General features: G+C 38.9%; 1 pseudogene; it reads left to right on the top strand.

The window, feature by feature from the left end:
* The first annotated feature begins 3,365 nt into the window (after positions 1-3,365).
* On the top strand, positions 3,366-5,466 carry LOC148101918 (uncharacterized; annotated as a pseudogene).
* Positions 5,467-6,676: the final 1,210 nt, after the last annotated feature.

The raw sequence follows: 6,676 nt of genomic DNA, 5'->3' as shown, positions 1-6,676 counted from the left end.
GTAACTGTGCGATGCAAAAAACAGTACAATGAGACTTTAAAATGTTTTCTGTCTTATTGGATTCATTTATTTAATCTAAGTTCATATTCTCTCTGATCTCGCACTCTCGTGTTTTCTTTAATGAACTACTGTGATAAAATTTTAAGAGAAATGAATGGCACGTGGTTCATTAGACTTAAGTCAGATGTCTTGCTCTAGAAGTGACATCTCCAGTTTCATTATTCACTGATGACTCCTCTACTTCAGTGCACATCAGTGCATTGAAAATATTTTGAAACCACCATTACTAAAATTTAAAAACGAACTTAACCTTGACTTCATTAATATCAATCTAGTTAACACAAAAGTTAAACAGTAAGATATTGATAGACCTGTAGCTTGCTACTGTCAACAACCTTCTACTGCTTAGAGGTATTTCTAATTTGGCTTTCTGTTTTTCTTCTTTTTTTCACATATGGTGTACAAACAGTGTAATGACTGTGAATGCTTCTATGCTGGTAATGTCAGGGCTATGTGTGCGGGCAGGCGGAGATGAGGATCCTACGGTGGCCCCTAGAGACAAAGCACATACAAACTCCAAAACACTTGCAAACTCCAAAACACATGCAAACTCCAAAACACATGCAAACTCCAAAACACTTGCAAACTCCAAAACACTTGCAAACTCCAAAACACATGCAAACCCCAAAGCACATGCAAATTCCAAAACACAACGGAAGTGCTCCAGGACGCTAGGGGCAGTGGTGAGCTTTTGTTACCTAGTAACTACACAAGCCAGGATGTACCAATGACCGGATTTGGGGTCTGCAGCCTTAAAGGCCGCATTTTAAGGCCGATTACGTCACAGCGACACGACGAAGGCTGTCCCAATTCGAAGGCTGCTCGAAATGCGGCCCTCAAATGCGTCCTTAATTTCCCTGAATTTTAAGGATGGGTCGCTGTAGCCTTCGTGGCCCAACATATCCCAGATTTCATAGCGCGGCTGTGGTGTGGATAATTTTGCCGAAAAAAACGGCTGAAGCGGAGCCGCTGAAGAGTAAACTTTCAGAAGTAAGTACTGAATATTATGTCACTTATTTATGCGCAAATGTTTTTTATAATGAAGAACATTAAAACATTACTGTTGGCCACATGTCGGGAAAGTTATGTGACATTAGCGATGTTTGTACTAACTTGGTTTTAAAGCCTTTACTCCAAAATATACGCCGTTCAATACTTGACTTTAATCTTACAGAGAATGTGATGATTTTATGGATAATTAAAGTCAGTCATATATCCACAAACACAACAGGCTGAAAGTCAGTGATGCTGCTCCGTTTGCAGTACTGAATATCACAGCACAAGCAGGATTCACTGCACTGTTAATGTTAGCTATGTTATATTGCTGCCTCTGTTCGGTGGTGTCAAGCCAAATGGAGTTTAACGTGTGTTTGAACGAGCTGACGGTTCACTCGTTAAGCTGAAAGAAAGATGCTTTAATCACAGGAGTCACACATGTGTCCACTGTACCATCTGGGAACTCTTCTTGTTTCGTAATAACACAGTCCTCCTTCTTTTGTGCTGTTTTGTAGCAGTGTATACACCTGAGACTGTCACCTGTCTGTCTGTCCTGCACTCTCTCTCTTTTTCTTTCTCTCTGATTGTGTAATAAAAGTATGAACATGTATTTATGTTACACTTGTGTTTGAATCCTGCAGCTTATCACGCATTTGATTTCCATGTGTGACAACTGCAAGTGTCCAGAGTGAGGACAGACTGAGGGACTCACTGCTGCACATCATCTGTGAGGCTTTGCACCCCTGATGATCCACCAGGACTCAGCAGTGTGTGAGGAAGAGGAGGAGGAAGAGCCAGCAGCAGCTGACAGATGGAGAGAATAGACAGACTGTTCCCTGTTTGTGAAGGACTGCTAGGAAAGTTTAACATAACTAATTGTCTGTCCTGAATCAGTCTTATTAGGTAATGTTCAAATAATTTTATCATTCCAGTGTTTGCAGTGTGGGAGAAAGTACTCAGGGCCTTCAAGTGACACACTATGAAAGGAAGAAACACGTTTAATATTCAGAAACCTAAAGTATGTATCAGCAGCTGAATGGACCTAAAAATAAATGTTTGTTTCAGTTCTATGAAGCTTTGAGTATTTTGGATTAGTAGTACTGCTGTGTTTGTTGCATCATATTGCTGTAATTGTTTATATGCTTTATATATTCTGAGGTAAGTTGATCTATAGTGTTACATCATATTCTATAATGATGTTATGTGTTTGGATACTTTCTGCCCAGTTTGACCCATTTAGCAGAAGTCAGCCTGTTTAAGGCTCTGATATCTATTCTGTATGACTTAAAGCAGTTATGACATGGTCTGATTTTCTCACCCAATAAAGGAATATTCAATATATCAGTCTACTCTTCATTTTATCAGAAACAGTTATCACAGCTCATATAATTTCTTTTTACACGCGTATGTAAGCAATGAGCCAAATTTAGTAATGCCAACATACTGAAGGAACAACATTTCTCTCTTATATATGATACACCTATATATGCACTGTCAAAGATACTTGTCTTTGAGTGAAGATTTAAGGTGATAAGACCTATAAATAACTGCAACTTGAATCTGTACTGAGGCTCAGTATTTGACACAGAGTTCATGTTCACTGCTGTAATAGCTAATAATGATTAATATAATAACTATAATATTGGCCATATTATATTTACATTACCAAAGTGATATGACTTTAGTCTCATGAACAACATTAGCTAATTGTTATTTACTAACTAATCTTAAATGACTGTTCAGTACAGAAATTAAGCCCAAAAATCATGTTTTACTGTCCTGTGGTCTCAACCTCAGATACTTATCGAATCACACAAAGCTCTTGTAGAAACAAACAAACAAATGAACAAAATATGTTTTCCTTCATTTCTGTCAAACAAAGTTGTATGACACGTTTCCAGCGGTTAGTATCATGGTTGCTAGGCAACCTGGGAAGCACGACAGAGACTAGACCGTCCCATACAGACAAACTTGCCGTTTATTTTGCAAATCGAGCTCAACACTGCCCCTAGCGTCCTGGAGCACTTCCGTTGTGTTTTGGAATTTGCATGTGCTTTGGAGTTTGCAAGTGTTTTGGAGTTTGCATGTGTTTTGGAGTTTGCATGTGTTTTGGAGTTTGCAAGTGTTTTGGAGTTTGTACGTGCTTTGTCTCTAGGGGCCACCGTAGAAAACTCCCTAATATAGCGACAAAATCGCTAAGTTGGCAACACTGTTTTCAGGGTATTTAAAAAAATTCAAAACAAAACAAAACAAAACCGTGCATCTCAATGGGCATTCTCTGAACATGCGCAGAATTACGCACAGCTGTCCTGTGATCCTGTGATCGAACAAAGGATCAAAGGCTCAAAGAGCACTGACGTCAAATTCGCGGCCACAAAAGTCCTTAAATACCCCCTCTTCACCTTCGCAAACACAGTTTTACTTGGAACATTTTCGGAAACAGCGAGTTGTGTTTTGCAAACCAGAAACCTTTCAGAAAGGGACTATTTTTAAACTTAAACAATTAAGCAAACATTTTTTCTTGTCGACACTTTGCATTAAACCTTTAAAGAAATGTCACACGAAACATTTAATAATTCACAGTCTGACAGAGAGATTCGAGAGGAATCACAAAGACTGTATGGGTTGATGGAGAGAGAAATACCTGACCCTATGGAGCTTCAAATGAAAATACAAGAACTCCAGTTGGAGTTGAGCACCCTAAAGTGCAAAAAGAATTATTATAAAGATCATTTCCATCAGTCAAGAGATAAGCTTAAAAACATGAAGGCTCAGTTGTCTCAGATTGAAAGTGAGAGAAACGAGCAAAAGAAAGAGAACACAGATCTCAAGGACTCTTTAGAGAGACTTGAGCAGCAAGTGGGAGAAGCTCACCATAAAACAATAAAAAAAGAAGAGATAATAGAAAAACAACATAGGGAAATATTTCAGAAGACAGAACTCACAGTTGAGCTGAAAAGAGAAATTTGTACTCTTCAGCGTCAGGTGAGACAGGCACTGGATGAAAAGCAGTCACAGGTGGAATCTCTGGAGGCTAAAATGCAGGAGCAGGTAAGCACAATTCAGAGGATGCACCATGACTTTCAAGAGAAAGAAGAATATCTCCTTAAAGAGAACAGCAGCATTGCTGCTGAGATAAAAAAATTAAAAACAGAGAACACAAATCTCAAGAAACATTTAGAAAATCTTGAGTATCAAGAAAAGACAACAGAAAGTCTGACACTACAAATATTTCTGCTGGAAGAAAAAGTCAAAAAGCAGAATTTCAAACTTGTTCATAAACAAGATCTCATAGATGAACTTTATGAACATCTTAACACGAAAAGAGAAATAATTAATAATCTTAAGGATGAGCTGACAAGGGAGGAGGAAGAAAAAGTATTAGCTGCTGTTCACAACATCACTGGTGAACCTCTGCAGCAGGAGAGTCTTGCTCATGAACTTGAGGGGCTTGTTTCTCCTGTCTCAGAACCATCTCCTGATGTGGACCCGACACAGGAGAATCTTGCTCCTGAACCTGAGGAGCTTGTTTCTCCTGTCTCAGAACCATCTCCTGATGTGGTCCCGACACAGGACAATCTTGGTCTTCAACCTTAAGAGCTTGATTCTCCTGTCTCAGAACCATCTCCTGACGTGGTTCCGACTAGTAGTGGTTCATGGCGTCATGGTGCCAAACGCCTACTTAAAATAGGTTTAGGTGTTGCCGCAGTAGGCCTTATTATACCTGCAGCTTACTGGGGCTTTTCAATGCTTTACAGTGATTGCCTTTTTAACTCTGCCTATAGCCTCCTTGAGCCATATTGCTACCTTAGTGATGGATTAGTTCCCTTTTAAAGACTAGTAATGATGGACTGCTTTTCATCCACAGTCCAGAAAACCATACGTTGTTCATGTTAGACAACATGAGCAACATTTAGCTAACTCGTGCTCTCATTTTTCTTTTCTTTTGCCTCTCACCCCCAACCAGTCGTGACAGATGGCTGCCCCTTCCTGAGCCTGGTTCTGTCAAAGGTTTCTTCCTGTTAAAAGGGAGTTTTTCCTTTCCACCGTGCCTAGTGCTTGCTCACAGGGGATCATTTGATTGTTGAGGTTTAATTTGCTTGAACTAAAAAAGTTCAACATTCTGGTGAGGGGTTCACATAGTAGGGAGCACTACAAAAGCTACAAATCTTTTAAAAAGATTTGTTAGCGGCAAATAAAAATAAAGAAAACAATTTTTGAAAAACATCTCTTACGGCTCTGTTTATTTGCTTAAATGAACACTTGTATTTTTTGTCATAGAAGAATATACATTGTCTTAAGTAAGTTTAATAATTTTAAATTTAGCCCTGTCACGGTTCTGGGTCAGTTTGACCCAGTACTTTGAGTTGTTATGTTTTGGTGTGTTTTTGCATTATGGATTGTTTTCTTATTCTCTTGTGGTGCTTTTGTTGGTTATGATGATGATGATGATGATGATGATGATGATGATGATGATGATGATTATTATTATTATTAATAATAATCCATGTTTTAGTTATTCTTGTTTAGGGATTAGTTCTTAGGTTTTGTGTTCTCGTGTTTATTGCTGGTTTAGTTCAGTGTCTAGTCTGTCTCTCTCTGTCCAGTCCGTGTCTTAGTTTAGTGTGTATTGTTTCCTGTTTTATTTTGAAGGATTGTGTCTTATGTCAGTGTGTCCAGCTTTGATCCCCTGACTCGTTAGCCCCAATCTCTCCCAGCTGTGTCTCCCTCCTGTTTTCCATTCCCTGATTACTTCCCTGTGTATATTAGCCCTGTGTTTGCCCTTGCTCAGTGTTGCGTCGTACCATCGGGTTATACTTGTGTGTTTTCGTGTTCAGTATTTTTGTGTTCAGTTCATGATTTGTTTTCTCCAGCAATGAAGTTGAGGTTTTGAGTTACAATTCTGTGTTCGAGTCCTGCATTTGGATCCTACGGTGGCCCCTAGAGACAAAGCACGTACAAACTCCAAAACACTTGCAAACTCCAAAACACTTGCAAACTCCAAAACACATGCAAACTCCAAAACACTTGCAAACTCCAAAACACTTGCAAACTCCAAAACACATGCAAACCCCAAAGCACATGCAAATTCCAAAACACAACGGAAGTGCTCCAGGACGCTAGGGGCAGTGTTGAGCTCGATTTGCAAAATAAACGGCAAGTTTGTCTGTATGGGACGGTCTAGTCTCTGTCGCGCTTCCCAGGTTGCCTAGCAACCATGATACTAACCGCTGGAAACGTGTCATACAACTTTGTTTGACAGAAATGAAGGAAAACATATTTTGTTCATTTGTTTGTTTGTTTCTACAAGAGCTTTGTGTGATTTGATAAGTATCTGAGGTTGAGACCACAGGACAGTAAAACATGATTTTTGGGCTTAATTTCTGTACTGAACAGTCATTTAAGATTAGTTAGTAAATAACAATTAGCTAATGTTGTTCATGAGACTAAAGTCATATCACTTTGGTAATGTAAATATAATATGGCCAATATTATAGTTATTATATTAATCATTATTAGCTATTACAGCAGTGAACATGAACTCTGTGTCAAATACTGAGCCTCAGTACAGATTCAAGTTGCAGTTATTTATAGGTCTTATCACCTTAAATCTTCACTC

Source organism: Neolamprologus brichardi, chromosome 7 (genome assembly GCF_056152115.1).
Source record: "Neolamprologus brichardi isolate AB-2024 chromosome 7, ASM5615211v1, whole genome shotgun sequence".
NCBI lineage: Eukaryota > Metazoa > Chordata > Actinopteri > Cichliformes > Cichlidae > Neolamprologus > Neolamprologus brichardi.
The sequence above is the reverse complement of the archived record's forward strand: the minus strand, read 5'-3'. Positions and strand labels throughout refer to the sequence as shown.